Raw genomic sequence first — 25,960 nt, 5'->3', positions numbered from 1 at the left:
TTGTAAAGAAAGAGTTAAACACGTTTTTATGTAGAAGATCACGAAACTACAACTTACAAACATAGGTGATGATGTGACATTGCTCTTATTGATGCTATAAGTGTCCATGAGTTGCTCTGATTATGTAACCGAACCATAGCGCGCTTGCTATGTATGTATAGTGTCTTATGTATGACGACACCTGAATGTCAGTTCAACTCCTCCTTGGTGCACTGTGTTGAATACAGAACTCTGTAAAAGGCCAGAAAGGTGCGTAATGTTGCCTTTGTGCATTTAAGTGTCGTGTTGTTTAGCTGTTTCTGACCTCTTTGTCACCACGCTGGCAACCATTTGGAAACCCTGCCTAGAGTTGGTTTACACCGCGGGGAGGTGAGCCACAGCTATGTCTGTACTGTAGCGCACCTTTACATCATTTACTATGCCGATCCTGAAACGGATAAAATCCAACACCCACTGGAAGTAGTGCAATACTAGTGGTTAGTGCAGTTGGTAGAATCGACCCACGCCGGGTGGCAATTACCTGAGTTCGAGTCCCATGGATGACGTGAGGAATTTTTATGGGCCTTTTTCACAATTGGCTGAGACAGTATCAGGCGAGGATATTGTAAGATGTGAATCTTACAAATATGGAGAGTTGGTTTATGGGAAATTTTTTGTGAGTTGGGAATAAATTATTCTTTGATATGGTAAATCTTTGATATGGAAAAGGAATTTTTGACAAAGGAAGAATACTAGATTTACAAATAAGCGATTATAGATGTGCAAACTGAATAGCAGTCAAATGGAAGAGAAAGTAACATATGAATGTAAATGCGTGGGAAAAGGGAGTGAACTGTGAGTAAACAAAGACAGTCGCCCCATACTAGGGACTAAGTTAACTTAGTCCCTAGTATGGGGCGTATGTACACTAAGTTAACAAGGGCTGTTAGTGAAATAGTAGGATAATTAATAAAAAGGGGGTAGCCCTAGAAAGTAAAGTGAAAGATAAATTATCTCTGAGGTAGATATACTAACAGAGTTTATTGTGTTAAAAAGGATTAGTGTATAATGCAAGGGAAACGAAGGAATGAGTAATAGATGAAATTGATACAAATAGCTATAATGTGTTAGAAGGGTAGTAAAGTGTATAAAGAAGGATTCTGAATATGCTTTAAAATGATAGATAATTAAGTTATAAGAGCAACTCTGAATATAGTGTTTTAATTGATGAAGATTTGTTGGTTTATCTCAATGATTAGTAATAAAAAGGGACTTTAGAATACTGAAGATTGGTCTACAAGTATATTGTAACAGTGTGGTGAGAACAAAGAGCTGAATGATGAATGTAACATATTTGATTATTACTATATGAAACAGTATTTTATCCAGGAGTAAAGAAAATAGATATAATAAATGTATGTGTTAGGAGTTAATTTAGGAAATAAGACAAGAAGAATGAATCGTGTGTTTTTATATAATTGTCAAATCAGAATAACTAGTGAAGGGAAACTGTAATAAGAATAATATATGCAAGGTATCTCTGAGTCAACTTTGTATATTATGATCATATGCTATTTAGTTCAATTGTATATTATGTTGTATATATGTATGTAATAAATTTCACATTTTATTTTCATATCGAGTCCTGTTATTCTAAATAACACACACCTTGTTTGCTTAGTTAAAAGAGTTTGCTCTCCCACAAATTGGGCGAGAGAATCCTGGACACAAAAGAAATTACCCTCATGATCCTGAGAAGCTTCTGTGAGATATACAGTGGTCAGGTGACAAAGGGTGGGGACTTGGTTGGTGTGAGGGCACCTAAGAAAAATATAAATTAGAGATATACAAGGAAAGGTAGTAATCTTGTGTGAACTGCAGTAAAAAATAACATTATGTAATCTCCCTCCCCACAGTATCATGGTTTTTTTCTCCCGCCCGGAAACTCAGGTTTTTCGTCCAACAAACAGGAAAATCAGCCTCAGAACACACGCAATTTACCGACATACACGGAGTAATATGGCCTTAGTCGTTGATGCCCCTGAAACCCTACTACAACAACAGCAAAATTAGTGAGTGCCAGCCGTTCCGTAGTTAAGACAGCCCACGTCTCAGCGTTTGCTTTAAGAAATCGACAGTCCTGAAAGTTTACTTTCAGTAAATAGCATACTTGGTTAAACCGATGATTATTTTCAGAAGAAAATACTATGCTGGAAGTAAACTTTGCAACAGCAGATTTTATTCATGTTCACGAGAAAGCTGGATGGATGATAGAGTTTACCTTAAATATTTAGACGGTTTTAAGTACTTGAACGGTCGACGTATACACGGGAATATACGGTATAACTCATTAAATATGTATGAATTTAAGTTCTAAATTCTGTACCCGACATATAAGTGGACCGCTTGTTTTAGAGGTATTTTTTGATCATTCAAAGTCGACTTATACGCCGGGATATAAAAAATATCGTAGTGATTTTTATAAAAGCGAATCTCGCCATCCGATCTAAGTATTTGTTTAATGGCTTCACGCTGTAATTTTTTCTATAGAGATAATAAGAGATTCTGACCGAAGAGACCAAATGATGGCAGCAGAGTCAAGGATGGGTAACACAATAGCCATAAACAAGATCGTATATATATATATATATATATATGATGCTGCATAAGCTTGCTTTCTTGCATCAAATGCCTCTACTAATGCTAATGCTAATGATAATAGAGAGAGAAAGCCTAACGTTTGGAATCCTATGAATTATTTTTTTAATATGGGTAAAGAAACTATCACTAGATGGGAAGGGATCTCCAAGGTCTTTGTAGAAATTGGCTTTGGGCAAAATTATTCCCTTGAAATAAGCATATCTTTTTCTTGTGAAGAAGCCAACAACAACAACACCAGAAATGCTGCGTCAGTCGGTCTCAGGAGAGGATAGCATGATTTCCAGGAGAAACTTGGGTTTCTCCTGGAATTTTCTCCTGAATTATATACGGCGCAATCTGTCTTAAGTTGCTGATGCACCTAAACCTAACTGTTAAGCACATTTTTATTGACTGCCCCTTCTATCAACAAGGTAGAACTTCAGTCCCTATAATCCCTCGCTAATCTTCGAGAACCAATACACATCGATCACTGTAGGAGCGTTATGCCATATGACGTTCCGTGATGTTAGTTAGAAAAATGTGTATTCCCTCTCCACCAGATAACAAGTTGGATATACGATTTTATTACTACCTTTATTCCTTGCAATGTTCTTTTGTTTTTCTAGATGGAACATCGTTCCAGTAATTGATTCTTTTCAGCGGAACAAACTGTTAACTTCAACCAGATCAACCAACTTTAACTTTTAACTTTAGCCCACCTTAGTTTGTGAAACTAGTTGTTGCCAACGTCATTGGGATAGCTGAGCTTGTCGCTTGTGGCTAGCTGTAAAAGTTAAGGATTCATTGTTGTTTGAAGATAATAAAACACTCAAAAACTGCATTGGTATTATTATGTTTATATCCAAATCGGGAATATGTACATTAATCGTTTTGTTGTATTTTCTTACCACTTCTTCAGTGACAGCTGTCTTTACAATATCACCGTCACAAAAGATCACTTTGGTCACAAGAGCAAAAACTTATTGAATCGTCACAAAAGATCACTCCTGGAATTACTGCAGACACAGTTGAGACTAAGTAGGCTTCTAGAGTTTACTACCCCGAAACACCCCTTGAAGTTATTTAGGTTTGTATCCAAAAATATATTTTCTCTCTCATTTGAAACATTGCTACCCTCAGAACGTCCTGTCAACATCGGCTGTTGTGGCAACAAACAAGGATTCATGAGGTGAGTGCTAGCATTACTTTGACTCATATGATCACATAAACGTGGATCTAAATTACTCTTCTCCTCCCTAAGTTTCCCTGAACCCTTAGGGTATCCTCAATGCCCTCATTAAATATGCTTGTCTCAAAGATTAAGCCATGCATGTCTAAGTACATGCCTAAGCAAGAATCCTTTTTGCGAGATATAAGACTAGACTGAGTTTTAGAAGGGTTGAAATCAACTAAGTTGTCTTTGCCCCACTGGAGAATTACCTGAAGATCGGCATTTAAGGAATTGGTAGCAGATTTTCGAGAAGTTGAAGCTGATTGAACAGGGCAAGGTTTCTCAAAATGGAAAGTGGAACGCAGCCCTTCAACCCTTCCCTATCTCTTCCATCATGCAGTATGTTTGATGACCTTTGAGGTTATGATGAACATCGTGGCGAGATCCAATATTCCTTACATTTCGAGGGTACAGCTCTAAAACGGTGTTCGCAGGCCGGCCGCCAGTTAGTAGCCCGGACCATAAGTAAAATCTGAACTTTACAAAGATTACGAAATTAAAGTTTACAATATATTACAGAATTTATGTTAATAGAATATCGCAGAAATTAAACTGTTGACAAAAATTAAATCACTAAAGAAATTAAATTTAAACCACCGAATGAAAGTTACGAAATTCCGTTAAAATATCGACAACAAAGGAAATCTGAATATTAAGCTGTAGCTTTCCAAACTATACAAGGTGTCTCAAAAATATTGGTACAAACGTTTAGGGGAGGTAGATAACATCTAAAGGAATGTGAATCGCATAGGAACCCATAACCGGAAACGTCACGGGAAAGTAGTAGCAAAGGCACAAGAAGCAGAAATGACACAAGACAGTAATTAGTGGCAAACATTTATTTGACATAATATTAACAATGGAGTACGAGATGGATGCATTTCATGATGTTACAACAGATGCTCGAAGGTTCCACCAGGAGACGCGATGCATGCGTGACACCGACGCGGCATGGATTGGCGGACACGGTCGAACACACCTGGAGTTTCTTTGACAGTAGCAGCAGCGCAGATGAGTGTTGCCACGAGATTCATTTCCGTCTCTACAGGCGATTCATACACGATAGATTTGAGGACCCCCCACAGAAAGAAATCAAGGCTCAATAAATCAGGTGAGCTTGGGGGCCAGGCAACGGGTCCACCACGGCCAATCCATCGACGCCCAAAACGCCTGTTCAAATGGTCACGAACACACCTTCCATAATGGGCAGGCGCCCCGTCATGTTGAAACCAAATGTTGCGTCTTACATTTGCTGGAACATCGTCAAGTAACCCTGGTAGAACTTGTTCAAGAAAGATCCGATATTTAGCGGAGTTCATGCGGGATGGTAACAGGTATGGGCCGACTAAGCATCGCCGACCATACCTGCCCACACATTTATTGCGAAGCGATGTTGTGCCGCATGGGGGCGCACACCGTGTGGGCTCTCTGCTAATCCATACACTAGGTGCATGTCTACCAGCTCACAGTTCTTATTTCGATGCATGCTCTTCGTGCGGCGACTACTGCTTGAATGAGTAAACCAGAAATTTTCCCTCTCGCGAACTGATGAACAGCGCCGGTGACGTTTCCAGTTATGGGTTCCAATGCGATTCGCATTCCTTTAGATGTTACCTGCCTCCCCTAAACGTTTGTACCAATATTAACTGCAGTTTAGTATATTAAAATAAAAAAAATCCTCAAAATTATTTCAGAAACTAACCCGAAATTAAGAGCTTTAGAAAATTATTAAATATACACTAAGGATGTGTAGAGGTTTAGAGTCATATTCAATTCCTTTCTATATATGTATTTGTAGCAGTGGATTACTCTGTGTTAGCCTTATATTACAGATCTTAAATAACAGTCAGGATTAATTAATGAGGATTGTTTTCGTGGCTTCTGTACAATTGTCAACGGCCACATAACTTTCTGTTTTCTACTTTCCGTTCACTTCTCAGAAGCAGTTGCCCTACTTTCAACTAATATTCCACATTTCGGCACTTTTGAATGCTTCCCCTCCAGGTCTGCAACCTAAATACGCATATTTACCTAAGGTAATCCAAATTTAGAACTGTGGAAACTTCTGCAAGCCGTCATCCAATAACCATTTGAACTGTCTGTACACATCCGTACTTTTGTGAGTTTTACTAATTCTGTTTGTTGCTTCCTCTGAAAGTTACCGATCTGATAGCATCGTCTAAACAAGACTACGCCCAAATATGAGAATATCAGGCCCTTGCATGGATACTGTAGAAGTTCCGTTAACCGTGAGAGTAGTGACTTTCTAGCAGAGTGTCACGCCCATCCCATTTATTCCTTAGTCACTTTTATTTTCCTTCTCCCTTCACTAACCATCAGTTTATACTGCGATAACACCAACCACTGTTTTGTTTTGTTTGTTTTTTCCATTAACTATCTTGGCATAGCATTATCTACCACACCCAAAAATGCAAATTGATAACTATTATTCATCAGGCAAACAGCTCCACGTTTCTTCCGCACAGTCAACTTTCTACTTTCGAGACAGATTTTGGAGCTATGAATTCTAACTGAACTGCACAAGTAAAAAATCGTTTATTTCGTAGTCAGTCATGTTATGTGAAGAGATGAGCTAAGATAGCAATTATCCAGTCTTGGAAAGGCAAGGTTAGTTTCAAAACTAACTTCAAAAATATATATATTACTCATCCTTCGTCCAGTTTTTGTCCAAAAGCAGTAGCGGAAATTTTAAGCATGAGCGACAGTTTTAAGGCCCCGGAATTATTATACGTATATATGATATTATAAATGTACCAAGGGGTTCATTGAATTAAAAAAAAAAATCATTTCCTGCTTTGTACGTTTTATTCTTTCTAAAATTCAATAAAATATTGTCTCAATGATATGCTTTGGATCCCTTAAGCAGTTTATGTATATACGGGGGATGGACAAAATAATGGAAACACCTGGATATGCACTAATATGGTATTGGGCCTTTGTTTTGAAAGCAGCTTGTATTCTACGTGGAATTGATTCAAATATATCTTGAACTATCTTAAGAATACTGGACCATTCTTCATGGAGGAACTTTTCAAGCTCCTTGAATGATGAAGATGGAGGAAATCTGCTTCTCACTCTCCTCTGGAAATATGCTCACAATGGCTCAATAACGTTGTCTCCGTAATGTTGGAAAAAGTGTGAATGATAATTCTTCTGAAAATATTGCGTGTTTCCTGTCATCAGGTGTCCAGTTTCGGTGCTCCATACGCCATTGCATCCTCTTTCTATCATTATCATCACTAACAAGTGGCTTGGCAAAAGGGCTGTGCTATAAATTTCAGTTTTATGAAGTTATAGCCAAATTTTTCTAGAAACTGGATTGTTGACATTTACATTAAGCTCTGCAATTATTTTGGAGACAGTGGTTTTATGTTTTTGGGTTGTAATCCTTTTCAGTGTCCGGCGTCTCTTTCAGTCAGCTTTGATTTTCTTCCACAGTTCATCCTATCAGATTTTGTTTTTACATTCTTAGTGAATGCAGACACCTTTCTTAAACTGTCTAAAAGAGCGCTTGGCCTTAGTAATTAGCTTGAGTAAAGCAACCTTCAAAGGAGAGAGAGAGCAAGTAAATCCAATCACATACACTGAACAGAGTTATGAGAATAGAACTTAAATGATGGAATTTCTTAATAAAGATACTGTCCAAAGAACCTAAACCAAAATTGCTGCTCTTTCACATTTTGTCAACAGTGTTGTCAACTACTAGTTGAGTGCACTGCTGGTGTAGAGATGAATGGGAACATCTTCATTTGGATCATCAGGAGGCAAAAGCCCATAAAAATTCCATTGATGGTGTCAATCCATGAGATAGTTTCAGCAATATTCAGAACAACAGAGTTGGAAATTTCACAAAAAAGGATTTTATTCCTTGTCAGATGGTAAACAAGGCCACAAGATATGTCGAGAATTCGTTGTGTTGGCTTTAACATAGGGTCCTCTCAACTCTTGGTTCTTAAGTAGCTTAGTACAAATTCCTTATAGGAACAGCTTTAAAAAAGCAAAGTAAAAAAAAAAAAAACATCGTTGGAGATAGTGCTTTTGTTTCTACAGCCATAAATGATTTTTTAAAGTAAATCTTCGTTATTGCATGATTATGAGGGAGGGACATGAAGTATGCAGTAATATCTGTTAATGTCAAATGCCACAGATTAATAAAAAAAAAACAAAAGAAATTCAAAGTTTTTTCATCCAGTGCTCCCATTGAGCAGTTCAGCTTCTGGCTGTATGGGAATAAAATGGGTACACATACACACAGCCTTTCAGAAAAGTTTGAATTTATAAAAAAAAACGAATATCACAGGGGTTGTTTACAAATCTATAAAAATTAAGCAAAGCCTTAACTTCTAATTGCATTAACAAATTGGAGAGAGAGAGAGTGTGTGTTAGTAAGCAAGTAATAGAGTAAGAAGAAAGCTGTCCTGAACATCGTGTGTTATTTAAAGTAAGTAGCATAAATATTTGGGTCAAATATATATTTTGATACACCTGTTCGGTATTTTATTAGATTCTAAAAACCCTTATGGAAAATGACATCAGTTGCGGCTCTTAATTAGTCGACAGTCATCATTTCAGTAGCACGGGAGTGCAGTAGCACACGCTCTTTGAGTAGACCGGGGTTCAAGCCCCTGACTGCTAAATACGGTCGATCTGCAAACCCGCACTGGACCAGCGTTGCAGATTATGGTCCATTTCCCTCAGAATGAATTGTTGAGGAGGCTTCCACCCTGCAGTGGGTTGATAATGGCTGCAGTTTTTTTACATCATTTTCAAAAAGTCAGTACTATCACGAGCGAAAAATCATTGGTCCATAACTTTCAAATGGAATCCAAACGTGTATCAATGTAATGGAAACTTCCTGATTGAATCACCATCAAAAAAGTCTAAGATTGTGCTCAGTAGAAAAGGTAGCGTGACTGACTTCTAGGACTATGATGTGTTGTGAATTTTCAGAAGCCTGGAGAGACCTAAACACTGCATCGAATTATATACTTCTGAGAAGCCTTAGCAATGGCAAATGATGCAAGAAAGCAACTTATGCAGCATCAGCCAAAAAAGAAAAAAAAAATTTCTTGCATAACCACTTCTAAAATAATTTGCCTTCCTTAAATTTATTCAAACTATCCTTTTCTATAACGCCAAATGGAAGTTAGTTCCAACCAAAGACTACTCTTTGGCTGAAAGCAAATTTCCGTACATCTATCCTGCAACCATCTTTCCTCGATTTAAATGTACATTATTTCCCCTTACGTGTGTTGTCATAGGTGTTGTGTATTGGTAACATTTACCTTGTTCAATCCACTGAGCCTTAAACACCTCAATCAGCTCTCAAAAGGGCCTAATTTCAGATGTGGCAGTACTCCTTTGTTCACCTTACTAATCTTGTTGCTCTTTTCTACACCCGTTTCAACAGAGCCACATCCTTCCTAAAATGAGGGTTCCAGACTTGCATGAAGTACTTAAGATGTAGCCTAACATTGCTTTATACAAACGGTACAATAATCTCCTTATACAAAATTCCTGTATATCATTGAAAAAACCTGATGAGTTGTCCTAGCAGCCTGTCTGTACAGCTCAGAGAACTTCATATGTGACTGCACAATTACTCCCAGGTCTTTTTCATTCTCTTCTACATAGGGTCCTTGTTTACTGTACAGTATTCCCTGAATGTGAGCAGTCACTTGGTATGTTTTCTGGGTTTATTGCTATCTGTATCAATGTTAAACTTCAATTGCCGTATCTCAGCCCACCTGCCTAATTTTTCTAGATCTTGTTGTCTTAATTTTTCTATATCGCACATAGATCAGTAGCAGACCCCTGATTAACCATCCTGCCAACTATATATCATCTGCAAACTTAGCCTGATATGCCTTCAACAATATCATTAGCAAAAAAAGAAAACAACAATGGGGACAGCACTGAAATCTGGGGAACTCCACTAATAATATTAGTTCAGGAAGAGTAGTGCCCATTGATGACCACTATTTCTTCTCCCAAATCATTCCTTCTTCCCTAGCAGCAACTTTCCCTTAATGCCACACTTCTCAAATTTGTACAGCAGCTTTTTATGTGCAACAGTGTGAAAAACTTTCCTGAAATCTAAGCACACGACATCAAATTTATTTTTTTGCATCAAGCTGCTTTTGTTACTGCATCATGGTATCCAATCATATTGGTCAGACAACATCGCCCCTTAATAAATCCGTTCTGAGATTACCGTATAACTGCATTCATCTCTAGATGGTCGTGCATTACTTCTATAATCGTCGACTCCATTATTTTTCCTGGAATAGAAGTGAAATTACAGACCCGTAATTGCTTCACTCTTGGCACTCACTTCACTTTTTGATCCACCTTGGTGAACTGCGGAGACATTCGTCCATCTCTGATCCATGGGAACCTTCCAGAAACCCAGGATGCTCTCATAATTATGGCTAAAGGTTTGCTTATCTCTTTTGCTACCTCGCTTAATATGATCGGATAGATCCTATTCACTCCAGATGACTTATTTAAGTTTAGCTTCATAGTGACATAGTGTTCAGCGTCAAGGGGTCTCCACCAACTCCGCGTAGTAACTTTATGTTGTATACAGTTCACTGTAAAGGCCAGAATGTGTATGTATAAGTGTAGGGTTCATGAATTTTGTGTCGTCTTCTGGCCTTTTAGCCTCGGGGCGCCTATTGGGACCTACGTTGCCCGTCACTCCCCACGTGGAGGTAGGGCAGGCAGTAGAGGAGAAGCAATGATATCTGGCAGGGTCCACCTCGGAGTCGCTTAAGCTTTCCATGGCGAGTCCTTAAAAAAAAATATATATATATATATATTTTTTTTATATATATATTTACATATATATTTATATTTATATATTATATATATATATATATATATATTATATATGTATATATATATATATATATTTTATATATAGTCGAGCATGGAGATATAGGGCAAGAAGGGAGTAAAGCTTGAAGAAAGTGCAGCTGCTGTAGAGAAGGCAGCCGCCCGAGTTCGGTGGAGCAAAGTTGCTCCACCAGGAGAAAGAAAGGGGAAAGAAACAAGTCCCATTAAAGGATGTTGTTGTTGTTTTGGTTTTTAGGAGCATTAGCAACTAAGGCCATATTGCTCCGGGATATGCGGTGGTCATTCCCTGACCTTTCCGCATCTTCCGTATTTGGTGGTGACGGGCTCGAACCCCGGTCTAATCAAGAAGCATGTGATACGCACTACTGCTCCTTCCCACCTGGCTACGGAGGCGCCCCCCATTAAAGGGAAGAAAGTGACACAGCAAGGGAGCCGTGTGGTAATTGCCAAAAATGGTAGGATAATGGTCGAGGACCATTAGAATCCTATTCTGTCCAAAGACAGGCTTTGCAAAACCTACCACGGGAAGATTGGCATTAGCAGATATATTTAACGTTTGATGGGCAGAGTAGAGCCTTTGGTAGGAGCATTGCTAAAGTCTAGGCATCATCATAGGTCCCTGTATGAGTAGTCGGTAGGGTCTTTCATGTTGAGAACAGATCTTGTGCAAGTTTGGGGAACGAATGATAATACTGTTCTTCTGTAATGAGCAAGTTTTCATGTCCATGTGGTACATTTTGGATCCTAGTGTAAAAAATGCTACGAAGGTCCTCATAGAGTGGGCAGAAGTATAGTAGATGGTTCCAATCCTCGATCTGTCCACAAGACCAATAGGAGTTATTTATTATGCCCATGCTTCAGCAATTTCTCTTCCACTTTCTTCTCAGTTATCACAAAATCATTTAGCTCCGTGTGAGAATTGAATATACTTCTGGCATCTCCATCGCTAAAAAATACCTCATATGTGAATGTAGATTTCAAAATATCTATTCAGTTTGTCAGCTACCTGAAGGAGATACTGACAAATTGAATTTCCAACGAATCTAAATTCCCATATCTAAAAAAAGTACCAAATTCGTTAATTCCTTTCATCTAGTATTAACATAAGTAAAAGTCTTCGGTGCTTTTATTTGCCTGTTTTTTCTAGAGATCGCGTAATATGCCTTAACTTGCCTAACCGACTTTGTGACTTTACAGCAGGCTACTTTATATTTACTTTAGGTTTCTATATCCCCTCATAATTTATGGGCATCCCATGTATTTTTTCTCCTATGTCATTAGTCTATCAGTTCATTTGGCACCGATTTAAGTCTCTAAGCCTTGAACTGTTTTTTTTTTTTTTTTTTTGTTTGATAGCTAAAGATTAATAATAATAGCTTTTGCAGTTATTTCCCTGAATGCTTTCTATTTACAATATGCAGGTAGTAATATCATCAGTTGGTCCCACTGTATAGGACATTATCTCTGAGACCATTCTGGTCACCTTTACGCTTCTCTAATATTCTGGTATAGAAAACAATCATCCAGTAAATCCTGAAAAAGCTTGCTAGTTCGTGAGTGACCAACCCATAAGGCAGTCACTATGTGGAAAGTTAAAATCCCTCATTATATGACATTCTGATTTACTGCCTACTCTGTCTATATAGTTGTTGGCTATCCTCATCACAGTCATTTCGCTTATAATGTGCTACTTGCTCTAATTTTTGTTTCCTCGGTACTTATGTTGCACTAAACTAACCCAACATTGTACTGGCCATCTCAATACCGGGGGCACTTCCCCTTAGATTTTCTTTGCTTCGTAACCAATGGGAACTACTCTCTTCCTGCTATCATTTCTATAACATTCTACTCGCCATATTCAATTTCTTCATCCCCTATGTCTGAGATCCTTGCGGTAGCACGCCTGGTATAGTCACCGTCTTTCCCATCCCCCGATGGAAAAGACCTAAGTTCGAATCCTGTCAGTGACGCGAGAAATTTTTATGGGCCTTTTTAATAATTAGCTGAGTTAGTTGGTTTCAGTCGAGGGTAGCATGATTTTTACATCCCGTAAACTCGAGTTTTTCATCAAAACATGCAATTTACAGACATGTTATGCACCGCTCAATATGGTTTAAGTCGCTGATGCGTCTAAAACCTTACAAGAACAAGAACAACGACAACAATAATGTCCGTATATCTGAGTGGCGCAATGTTTCCAATAACCCTACAATGTCCACATTCGATGACGTAACCAATACAGTACTTTAAATTCATCAAATTTGTTTACTGTACAGCATTCCCAGGCCTGTAATGACTTGCAGCTTGCTTTTCAGACTGTTCCATCTCTCAATAGGAGCAGCGCAAGAATCAATTTCACATCTGATTGCGGCTGCCATTAAACTATTAGTTTGTGCATCTACCCCTCCTGAGACTAGCAGTTTTTTGACCGCTTAATACTGTCTCGACAGCGTCAGCAAATATTCTTGTGCCTCTTCTATTTAAGTGCATCTAGTCTTTTTAAAAACAATCTTTTCTGTTAACAAGTGCAGCACATGATTAGAAAATTCAATCTCTCCACAGCCAACTTGATTTACGCAACCGTCATCATGTACTGCTTCGTATTATATCTAGGCAAAATTCCAGGAACTTTCAAATTTAATATTAAGTCGCGGCTATTCTCAACATTGCACTGTACCTGTGAAGTAAATCTTCAGCTCTCGTATTCTTAATATTATTAATCACGTGTACAACAATATCAGTTTTTTGTCTTCAAAAGTGATAACTGTTCTTCAACGTCATTAACTTTTGTACTTTGGCAGGCATAATCTGGTCCAGTTCCACATATCTTTTTGGCATAAGGTATTTCCCTGACAATAGCACCAACAACAGCTATTTAGTATGAGGTCGTGCTTTCTGCCGCTGGAGATTTTGCTGTATTGTCTGATGCATAAGCATAGGCTCAAACGTTGAGCAGGACGGTTGATTGTTTGATGGGTCTGTAATTTTAATTCCATCAAGGGCATCAACTCTGTTCTTCAAGCGCTAATTTTCACCTATCAGAACGCTGAATTTGCGCCGAATTTCCTCACACTTTTTACGTCATAAACACACAAAGGCATCTCCTGCCCTTTGGCCTTTTCATATCCTGCAACAGTGGTTTGTAAACATTCAGCAAGTAGTGCACATTATAAAACTCTAATTTGTAGGAGAATTCCACCGGCAGTTCTCTGGGCTAAAGCCTTCGCACCATGCTGAGCTCTTTGCTTTACATTGCTGCTTTAATCTCAGATGTAATTTAGTTTAAATTTAAAATACTCGGCTTCGCTAAGAGATATGTAAGTTCAACCATAATGCGACAGTAGTACATACTACGATATAATATTGTTATGTATTACCGTATGTTATATAATTATAAAATCACGTTCGTATAGTTATGCTTTAAATTATACACTTAGTAAAAATATATCTCTTAATTATACTCCTTTGTAATTACATAAAATAATATTAGTGTTTATATCGTTTTATATCGATTCAATTGAAATTGTGCATTGGCAACAAAATTCTCTCCTGCTTAGACTCCATTTTTGGGTAATTTTCAAGGCCAAGTAAGAAGCAATTTCACTTACTTCATCATACAATCACAGATATTAACCGCACTACTAATTTGAAACAAAAAGATAACAAAAATCACAAATTTTTAACCAAAAACAAAAAAAAAAAAAACGGATTATCTTGTAGTTTGTGAAAACGGCTCTCACTCAATAGGCTTGAGCATGCACTACCCAAAATGTTTCGGAATTCATTATTGGAAGATGTACCACTTATCCGAAGTGCATCATAAACCTCCAGTAATAAACTATCAGAAACAACAGATACAAATTGGCCATATCACCGGCGAAATGTGAGTGAAAACTTATCATTCACATTTCGGGCCCAGGAAGATATGAAAGGACAGCATGAGAGATGATGGAAAGACTTAGAATTGCACGAGTTTGAAGTGAATAAGTGCTGTATGAACCAAGTATGTACTGAGCAACAGAAACACGAAATAACAAAAAACGCGAGATAACTAACCATACTTAATTACTTGCGAGATAACTCACTATACTTAATTACTCGTGATTATAACAATTATAATATTCGCAGGGGCAATTCCCCCTTAGGTGGTATTGCCGTAGCGTGTATTGCAGTAGTTATAATCACAATCCTCCCACACCGAGAGGAAAGGGTCTAAATTCGAATCCTGTCAATAACGTTAGGAATTTTTATGGGATTTTTTCACAACGTAACTGAGTTAATTGGTCTCAGGCGAAGGGGTGCATGGTTCATTTCATTCTCCCAGAAACTCGGTTTTTCGTCCAGCAAACCGACCCAAAAATACAAGCACTTACAGACACCACATGCTGATGTTTCATAGTTACTTTGGCGCTTAGCACGCATACACACAGGTGGAACGAACGAACTCGAAGAAAAATTTTTGACTAAGCTGGACTCTCCAGCCAATGGTATACTTGTGGCAGTAGATGTCATCTATATATTTTTTTTTCTTGTTTACACATAACAAATTTGAACCTTTCAGTAACAACAAAGGTCACTAACCAATACTTCTTTGAGTCTTAAAAATTATAATCCATACTCTTATATCTCTATTTAACTGGAAATTTAATATCAAATGAATGATTGCTACAGACACCATATTTTCCGGACCATAAGACGCAGAAGGAAAATTTTTGGGGAAAAAATATATTATTGCATCCGTCAAAAACACAAATTCAGTTGTACCTACTAAACAAAACGGCAGTGCAAAACAAAACTTTTACTCATCGTATAACGACATCGCTACTGACATCAATAATAATGAGTGTGACACTCATTATTATTGATGTCATGGTTTCAGCTTTTTCAAAGGGCGCATCATCATCTCCCTGGCCTTCAAAGTCATTGAAACACATGGCAGCTGTCTCTGTTTCATTATAACTCCTGCAAATTTTTCACCCATCCGCGTACCTGGGGCATGATTGATTGCTGCATTCGTCCTATTAAAGGGTTTGTTAATTGAGAATTTCAATGAATTCAGTTGGCTAAGGCCTCCTGGAATTTACAGCTAATTTTGTGTTTAATTCAACAGCCATTCTGTTTGCTGTCGCTCTCTAACGTGATCTGAAACGGTCACACCAAGGACTGTTTTTTTAAAGGCGATATAGACAATTTGACCATACAGTCTCTAGTTGCGGATAAATAAAGACATCACTGCGTGCACCTAGTATACGTTTCGATTATTAAACGGAAGGGTTTTTTTCCGAAGCAACAAAGTGTATCTTATGGTGCTGAAAATATGGTATATGATATAAATTTAAAAAATAATTTCGAACCATCGGTAGTACCGCTTCACTCGTTGGGTTCTGTTGAACTTCATCAACTCACACGGCATTCTCTATCGTTTTGAAAAAAATAGTGTACTTTTTTCAGCAGGGTCTAGATTACTCCCAGTATCATGAAGTCTCAGTTATTGTTAAAGTGTTCTCGTAATGTATGGAGTATCTATGGTAATTATTATTGAACAAATAACAGTTTTGGTCATCGGTCTTTCTCCTCATCAGTGGAAGATGGAGTTAACGAATGCTTTTCAGTAAAGAATGATCACAATTTTTTTATAACATTCCTATATTAATCATATTTTGATGGTCCATTCCAAGTAGTCCCCATTTGATGAAATGCTTTTACTCCACTGTTTTTCAGTTTTGAAGAATGTTTCTGCCATTCTTCAAAACCACGGTGGAAGCCGTTTTTTGACATCAGGTTCAGAATAGCCTCCAATATCTTTTCAACTTCTGACTACTGTAAATCGCAGCTCTTTAACTTTGGAATTAAAAAAAAAACCGCAGGGTTAAAGGCCAGGACTGTAGGGCGGATGAAAGTATGTATGAGCAATGTGAGGTCTCTCATTGTTGTGATGCAGCATCCACCCACGTGCGCGAAGTTGTGGTCGTTTGCAACGAATGTGATCCCGCAAAGTGTGAAATATAGTTCTGTAGTAGGGTCCTGTAACAGTACCTTTAATGCCAAAAAAGGAGATGACCATAACCTACAGAAGCCACAATTTTTGCTTTTTTTTTCGGTGTTAGTGATGCAGTAGACTTCCAAACAGACCATTGTCGTTCGCTCTCTGGATCGATATGATGAAGCCATGTCTCATCCGCCGTTATCACCTTGTGCAAAATTTTTTTTTTTTTTTTTTTTGTTTTATCTATTTTCTTCTCTGTAGCGGGCCCCTGGGAATCTGGCCCACCTTTTGGCAACATCAGGTGGGTCAGAGTCTCGAATTGAGACACTTCGAGCACAATTGGGACTGGCCCATCTTCCCGTGGTGTGGACGAGTACCCAGAATCATCTCTCCAGGTGATTGATGCTTCTTGGTAGCCAAGTGGCCAGACACAACAGAACGCACATAATACACACAAACATACGTCCCTCACATTTCTGGCCCATTTGTAGTGATACTATTCTTCGCAGAGATATGAGGCGGAGTTGAACCGACGTTCTAGGAGTCGCCCTTTACAAAAACACATGTCCGACACGTGTGGTGTCGACACCACTGTGCTACGACGATCACGACACCACTCTGATACCACACATGTGGACATGTGTGGTAGCACAGTGGTGTCGTGATTATCCTCCCCACACCTAGTGGAAAAGTCCCTGGTTTCCGTCGATGACGCGAGGAATTTTTATGGGCTTCTTTCACCCTGGAAAAACTGGGGTTTTTTGTCCAGCAAAGCAGGCAAATCGACCAGAGAACACGAAATTTGCAGACCCAGTACACATAGGTAGTTAAAAGTAACTTTCCAGTATAATCATTTTTTTTTTTTTTTTTTAGTTTGTTCAGTAACCATGCATTACGGCTTCTGACAAACCTCCATCCATACGAACTTTCTCTGTTTCCCCAGCCGTGAATTAACCCAGTTATATGCAAATGATCATGGAGAAGACCGTGGTGCTTCCTATTGATATTCTCACCATCTCTTCCAATTGCCTTACTGTTATACGATGATCTCTTCTCACGATTACAGACGCAGTGTTTATGGTCTCTGCGATAGTAGTTGTTAAAGCTCCAGGACCGCATTTTTGTGATTTAATGAAGTACATCTTTAAATATTCTAAACCACCTATGGGTTGTTCTATATGGAAGCATAGTCCCCATAAGCCTCTTTTAATATTTCATTCGCTTCAGCTGATATTTTCTTGAGACAGAAAAAAAATTTGAGGGCAGCATACTGTTCCTCGCGTGCTATGTCCATTGTTATGTAGGCGAAACTGAACAGGCCTAAACTTTAACGACCGCCAAGGTCTAACCGTGCATATGAGTCAACTGCGAAGTAATGTAACCCCTGGTGGGTATCACAGTTGGTAGAATCGCCGTCCTCTCCACACGGGGTGGAAAAGACCTGGGTTCGAGTCCCGTCGATGACGAGAGGAATTTTTACGGGCCTTTTTCACAACTTGACTGAGTTAGTCGATCTCAAACTAGTGTAGAATGGTTTTTCTCCCGGAAACCCTGGCTTTTCGTCCAGCAAACAGAAAATCGACTACAGAACACATGAAATTTATAGACAGTATACCCAGAGCAATATGGCCTTAGTCGCTGAGGCTTCTAAAAAACCCAACAACATGATATGTGATGCAGTTTGGTTTGGTTTTAAATTCTGCAGAGCCCTCATGGGCAGCATAGTTGGTGGGATCGCCATCCTCCCCACACCGGGGGGAAAAGGTTTAAGTTCGAGTCCAGTCGATGACGGGAGAAATTTTCATGGGCCTTTTTCATAACGTGGCTGAATTATTCAGTCTCAGGCGAGGGTAACGTGATTTTTTCCCAGAAATTCGGTTTTTACGTCCAGCTAAACAGCAAATCGACATCAGAACACACGCATTTACGGACAATATACATGGAATAATATCGCCTTATTGCTGATACTTCTAAAACCCTACAACAACAACAATAAGAAGAAGAAGAACAACAACAAAAATCGCAGCTCAGGTAGAAATAGGAAGCAGTACGAACTTTATGAAAAATTATCCCCAGTTTTTATAGAACAGCACTCGTATAAGTTTTTGAAGTTGTATGTGATCCAGGGCCTTGTGATTTCTTAGATGATGATAGGTTTGCAGTTTTCTCAGGTATTTTCTTTTGAATCAACCAAATGTTAAATTGTTCCATCTGTTTCTTCCATCTCGTAGCGTTCCGAACAGTGCGGTCTCGTTTCTTTTAGTATATTTCTTGACCACTGGCACTAGAAAACCCTCTGAAGATGACCAATAAGAAAGTTTCTTCTTCTTCTCAACATATAATTTTCTGTAGCAGGTTATGGCATAGTTTACTGCCCATGAGACTATATCAATCAATGAATGTATTTGTTCCTGAATATCTCACCGGAATATCATAATATGCAACCTGGGATCTTGAAAAACGCGATAAGTTAATCCTTGTATGTATTCACAATAGCAATATTTTCTCATGGAAAAATATCAACAGCTGTTGTGAAGGACGGAATCATGTCACTGTGCTGCTGAACGTAGTTCTCCCCTCCACAAATAAATGAGCATCTCAAGCATAACTTGAAGACATTCGAGGTAATTAATTTTCCAACGATGTCGAAACGATATACTGTAACCTTTTATGCAGCCTGAGTAGGCTAAATAAATTTGTAGTTGAAGAATCCTTTAACAAATCTTTTCGTTTTCAAACAGGAGTTTTGGCTCATGGACTAGTTAGTATGCGTGGTTTATCATGTGTTGTGTTTATAGAGGAGTATTTGTTGACGGACCAATTTTCCGGCTGAATGGAATGAAAAATTCTATGTAAATCATGGAGGAAGATGATCGCTCATGGTGATCGCTCATGGTGAAGATGATCGCATCAGGTGATCGCGATGAGCGATCACCTGATATTCATAATCCTCATTAAAGATTTAAGTAATCCTCTGTTCTTCAACATAATTTGAATCCACAATAATATTTCTTCGTCAGGAGAAGGATTTTAATCACCATCTACAATGACTAACATCAAAGTACCACTATTGAGACACCAGCCAGGACAATGTAAGGGCTTAAACTAAAGATGAGGGACCGAAGCACAAAGACGGGGCTTGATCCATGAGTGAAGAAACATGGAAACAGAAATGCAGCAGTAGCTGCCAATAGCCATATGGCGATCTGAAGAGGGCGCTCTAGCCCCCTTCACCTTTATTCCCACATCCTTGGGGGGAGGGGATGTTTTCGTCCTCCCCCCTCCTTGCCCAGACATCAATCCCATCGAACATCTTTGGTTTGTGTTGAAACAGCAACTCCGATCTGTGGCATCTCAACCACGGGCCTTACAGGATTTAAAATATCTGCTGGTTACGTGTTGGTACCAGATACCACAAGACACATTTAGAAATCTTGTAGCGTCCATGCCTCGCCGGGTACGAGCTGTTTTGGCTGCACATGGAGGACCAACATCATATTAGGTAGTGGTCATAATGTTTTGGCTCATCGGTGTATACGAAACAATGTGGCCTTAGTCACTGAAAATCCTGCCACTACAACAACTGCTGAACGGAAAACTCAAATTTCTGGGAGAAAAAATAAAAATCATGCTGACCGTGCTTAAGACCGATTAATTCAGCCACGTTATGAAAAAAACCCATAAAAATCCTCGCACGATTCTTAATCAGATCTTTTCCATCCAGTGTGAGGAGTAGGGCTATTATCTGTGAGAGCCATCGAAGTTGTAAAGCTCGGTTGTTCTCACAGATAATCGACCTTCTCTTCTATAATGTTTGTAACGTCTTGATGTGGACCTTAACTCCTGTTTAAGGCTTTAACTCTTGGTCGATGTTTCAGCAGGATGTCTGATGTGATTACCGTCACTAGAGAGTATTTCAAGTACTCTCTGGTTAACTTGAACAACAAGATGGATGCCCTTGAAGGATATAAATTTGGGGCCCATCAAGCTCTCAGCTGCCCACATCAATGCCAGAAATTTATTGTAGCATTGATGTGAAGTGCCAGGTTTGGAAAGCTCGAGGTCCTGGCGCATATATTTTTGAGGCTCTTTAAACAAAGTTGAGAAGGGCGAACAGGATTACTGCTGTCTGTCCCCCACGATGTTGGGGCCAGCGGGTTCTACTGTGTCTCAATAAATCGGTTCTTTAGAAGCATACAAGCGCTAAGCACATTAGGTACATTACTTAGCACATCACCATTAGCCCATTAGTTACGCTCGCCCTTCTTCCACGCTATAAATTTCATTTGACAGAAATGGTTTGGATTTGAATTTCGTTAAGGAATTTTTAATGGCCTTGTCATATTATTACCGAATTCATCGGTTTGCTAGGGGGTTTAATTGATTTCATTACCCAGAAACTCATATTTTTCGTCTAGCACAAGCAATTACAGACAGCTTTCTGATGCCTTAAGGCCTTAACTGCCACGGCGCTTTAGCATTAGCATTAGTAGAGGCATACGATGCAAGAAAGCAAGCTTATGCAGCATCAGCCAAAAAAAAAAAAAAAAAAAAAAAACCTCCAATTTCACCCCTCCATTCGTTCCAAATGCCTGTCCAGCTTAGCCATAAATTTCTTTAGGCTATTAGCTTCCACAACAAAAGATGGAAGCCTGTTCCACCAATCAACTACCCTGGCAGCCCGTCTGCACTTCTCAGCGAACTTCATATTTGGCTGCACAATTAGCCCCAGGTATTTTTCACTTTCCACTTCCCTGAGTTTAGTACTACACAGTTGGTACGATTCTCTTCGGTTATTGCGGAGATGGGGAAAACCCTTGGTGCCGTTTGACACTAAACACACTCTACTCATCAGTTATTGCTACCCACATGCAGTACTTTGCATTTGTCAATGTTAGACTTCAGTTGCCACTTCTCAGCCTATTTTCCCAACTTATTTAGATCCAGTTGGAGTACCATACTGTCTTTACTGTCGTTAACAACCCTGCCAACCTTTGTATCATTTGCAAACTTGGACGTTAAGCCAGATATACCTTCATCAATATCATTGATAAATATGCAAAACAACAATGAGCCCAACACCGAACTCTGGGGAACTCCACTAATAACATTTGTCGACGAAGAGAAATGTCCATTGGTTACCATTCTCTATAGTCTCCCACTCAACCATTCCTTTATCCATTGTAGCAACTTACTCTTAATGCCATACCTCTCCAAGTTGTACAGCAGTCTTCCATGTGCAACAGTATCAAAAACTTTTCTGAAATCCAAGTATATGATATCAAAATTATTTTTGGCATTCAATCCCTTTGTGACCACATCGTAGTATCCAATTAAAATTGGTCAGACAAGACCTTCCTTTAACAAACCCATGCTATGTCTTAACTATTACTGCAGTCTTGTTTAGATGACCAGTGATTCCATTATTTTCCCCAGAACACAAGTTAAACTAAAAGGTCTGTAGTTACTTGTGTCACCTTTTGAACCCCCTTTGTGAATTGGTGATACACTTGCACATTTCCAGTCCATGGGCACCTCCCGTGAGTCCAAGCAAACTCTGATGATTATGGCTAAGGGTTTGCTTACTTCCTTTACTGCCTCCTTTAATATAACTGGATAGATCCCGTTCACCACAGGTGCCTTCCTTATGTTTAATTTCAACAATTTCTCCTCCATTTTGCCTTTAGTTATAAAATCACTTACCTCCCTGTTAGCGTTTGATAAACTTCTGGCACTCCCCTCATTGAATAACTCCTCATGTGTGAATGTAGATGCAAAATACTCATTCAGTTTATCAGCTACCTAAGCATGATATCAATAGTCAACCCATCTATGTTAAGTAGTTCAATCTGATTGATTCCTTTCCTTCTTGAGTTCACCTAAGTAAAGAACTCTTTGCTGTTTTTCTTTGCATCCTTTGCCTGCCTAACCTCCTTTATGACGATTACAGTCTAGTTTATACTTGCCATAGGCTTCTGTCACCTGGTACTTTATATGCATCCCATACGTTCTTCTTCGCTGCCACGAGCCTCATTAATTCATGTGACATCCATTTAGACCTAAACCTTGAACAATATTTTTTAGTTGGAATGAAAAACCTAGTAGGCTCCAAAATTATGTCCCCGAAGGCTTCCCATTTAGAATTCAATGTTGGTAACATCATCAGTTGATCCCTCTGTACAGAATTTAAAAACTGTCTTAGACCTCTGTAGTCACATTTACGAAAGCAAAAGCCCTTCTCTTTAGCTTTGATGGTAGTTACATCTTTAAGGAATTCCCACATCAGTACATTGTGATCACTGTCACCCAGTAGTTCCTTTATCTGCAAATTCTTAATGCATGAATAATCACTGCTGATAATCGGATCAAGAGTATTCTCCCACTGGTTGCCTCTCAAACATGTTGCTGTAGAAAACAGTCATCCAATAAATCCACAAAAGTCTTGCTAGTGTGCGAGTGACCAACCCACAAATTCCAGTCAATATCAGGAAAGTTAAATCCCCGATTATAAGACATTCTGATTTACTGGCCCACTCTATTTATCTGTACAATTGCTCATTATACTTATCAGATTCTTTAGGCCTATAACACACACTTACTCTCATTTTTCCATTCCCAGTTCTTATTTCACGCCAAACAGACTCAATGCTGCATTGTCCACCAACATTGAGCATAATGTCTACAGAAAGGATAGACAGGATAGGAAGGGAGGAGGGATTATGCTATTAGTTAAGAAACACATAAAATCCAAGGAAGTGAAGCCAGTCGACATCGCTGGACAGTGCAGTGCCGAGTCAGTTTGGTGTGACATAAGCATTGGGAGATCAAAATTGAGAGTAGGAGTGTGCTATAGGCCTAACGACTCTGATGAGTATAATAAGAAACTGTACAGGGAAATAGAGTGGGCCAGTAAATCAGAGTGTCTTATAATGGGGGATTTTAATTTCCCAGATATTGACTGGAATATGTGGGTTGGTCACTCACCCACTAGCAAGGCTTTTGTGGATTTATTGGATGATTGTTTTCTACATCAGCATGTTCGGGAGGCAACTAGAGGGAGTAATACTCTTGATTTGATTATCAGTAGTGATTCTTCATGCATTAAGAATCTGCAGATAGAGGAACCACTAGGTAGCAGTGATCACATTGTGCTGAAGTGGGATTTACTCAAAGAGGTAACTACCATTAGGGGTAAAGAGAAGGGTTATTGCTTTCGTAAAGGCGACTATGATGGTCTGAGACAGTATTTAAATTCTATACAATGGGACCAACTGATGATGTTACCAACAGCAAATTCAAAATGGGAAGCATTCAAAGAACTTATCTTGGAAGCTAGTAGAAGTAGGCTTTACATACCAACTAAGAAATATTGTTCAAGGTTTAGGCCTAAATGGATGTCAGATGAACTAATGAGAAATATGACACAGAAGAAAAATGCTTGGGATACATATAAACTAACACGTGACGCAGAAGCCTATGATAGATATAAGTTGATCTGTAACCAAGTTACAAAGGAGGTTAGGCAGGCGAAGGCAGATTACGAGAAATCTATGGCAAGGGATGCAAAGAAAAACAGTAAACAGTTCTTCTCTTATGTAAACTCTAGAAGGAAGGGGATGAATCAGATTGGTCTACTTGATATCGATGGTTCAACTGTTGATGATCCTGCTCAGGTAGCTAACAAACTAAATGAATATTTTGCATCGACATTCCACATGAGGAGTTATTCAGCGAGGGGAATGCCAGAGGTGTATTCAACTCTGGCAGTAAGCTAGATAATCTTGTAATAACTGAGAATAAAGTGGAGGAGAAATTGTTGAAGATAAACACAAGAAAGGCACCTGGGATGGATGGGATCTATTCAGTTTTATTAAAGGAGGCAGCAAAGGAAGTAAGCAAACCCTTAGCCATAATTATGAGAGCTTCCTTGGACTCAGTGGAGGTGCCCATAGAGTGGAGTTGTGCAAATGTGACCCCAATTCACAAAGGAGGAACAAAAGCTGACAGAAGTAATTATAGACCTGTAAGTTTAACTTCTGTTCCAGGAAAATTAATGGAAGCACTGGTTAAAGAAACACTGCAGGATCATCTTGACAAGACTTCAGTTATAGCAAGGACACAGCATGGTTTTGTTAAGAGGAAGTCTTGCCTGACCAATTTGATTGGATACTACGATGCTGTCACAAAAGAACTGGATGCAGGGAATAACTTTGATATTATATACTTGGATCTTAGGAAGGCTTTTGATACTGTTGCACATTGAAGACTGTTGCACAAATTGGAGCAGTGTGGCATTGGAGGCACATTGCTGCTATGGATAAAGGGGCGGTTGAGGGGGAGAAGACAGAGAGTGGTAATCAATGGACACTGCTCATCGTGGACTAATGTTATCAGTGGAGTCCTTCAGGGTTCAGCGTTGGGTCCATTATTGTTTTCTGTATTTATAAATAATATTGATGATGTTATATCAAGCTTAATGTCCAAGTTTGCAGACGATACAAAAGTTGGCACGGTTGTTAAGGACAATATTGACGCTATGCTGCTGGTGGAACAGACATCCATCCCTTGTTGTGGAAGCTGATAGCCTAAATAAATTTAAGGCTCAGCTGGACAGTTATTTTGAACAAACGGATGGGTGAAGTGGAAGTTTTTTTTTTTTTTTTTTTTTCCTGGCTGATGCTGCATAAGCTTGCTTTCTTGCATCATATGTCTCTACTAATGCTAATGCTAATTAATTGGATTCACTTCCTTAGATTTTATGTGTTTCTTAACTAACAGCATAACCCCTCTTCCCTTCCTGTCCTGTCTATCCTTCCTGTACATACTGTACTCTCCAAATTCGAATTCTGCACTGCTTATATCTGTGTGACACTATGTCTCTGATATCCCAACAATATCTGTCTTTGATGTGTCGACTAGCACTTTAAGCTCATCAAATTTATTAACTGTACTCCTTGCATTGGTGTACATGCAAGTATACATGCACCTGTTCTTACTTTTAGTTACCCTAATTCAGCCGATGTATTTACTTGATCCACTATGACTCCCAGCAGTTTTGGAAATCTCCATTACCTTGCTTTCCAGGCTGCTGCTCATTGTAATAGAAGCAGTGCAAATCACTTTTGCCTCTACCTGCAGCCGCTGTTAAACTTTTAGTCTGTTTTTCCCCCCAAACTTTCCCCTGTTTACGACCCACCTAGTACAGCCTGGATAGCATCAGTAAACGTTCTTGCAACCTTTCTATT

The sequence above is a fragment of the Mastigoproctus giganteus genome, chromosome 11, assembly GCF_048544385.1.
Source record: "Mastigoproctus giganteus isolate SK-2022 chromosome 11, ASM4854438v1, whole genome shotgun sequence".
Lineage (NCBI taxonomy): Eukaryota > Metazoa > Arthropoda > Arachnida > Uropygi > Thelyphonidae > Mastigoproctus > Mastigoproctus giganteus.
Note: the sequence above shows the minus strand (reverse complement) of the source record.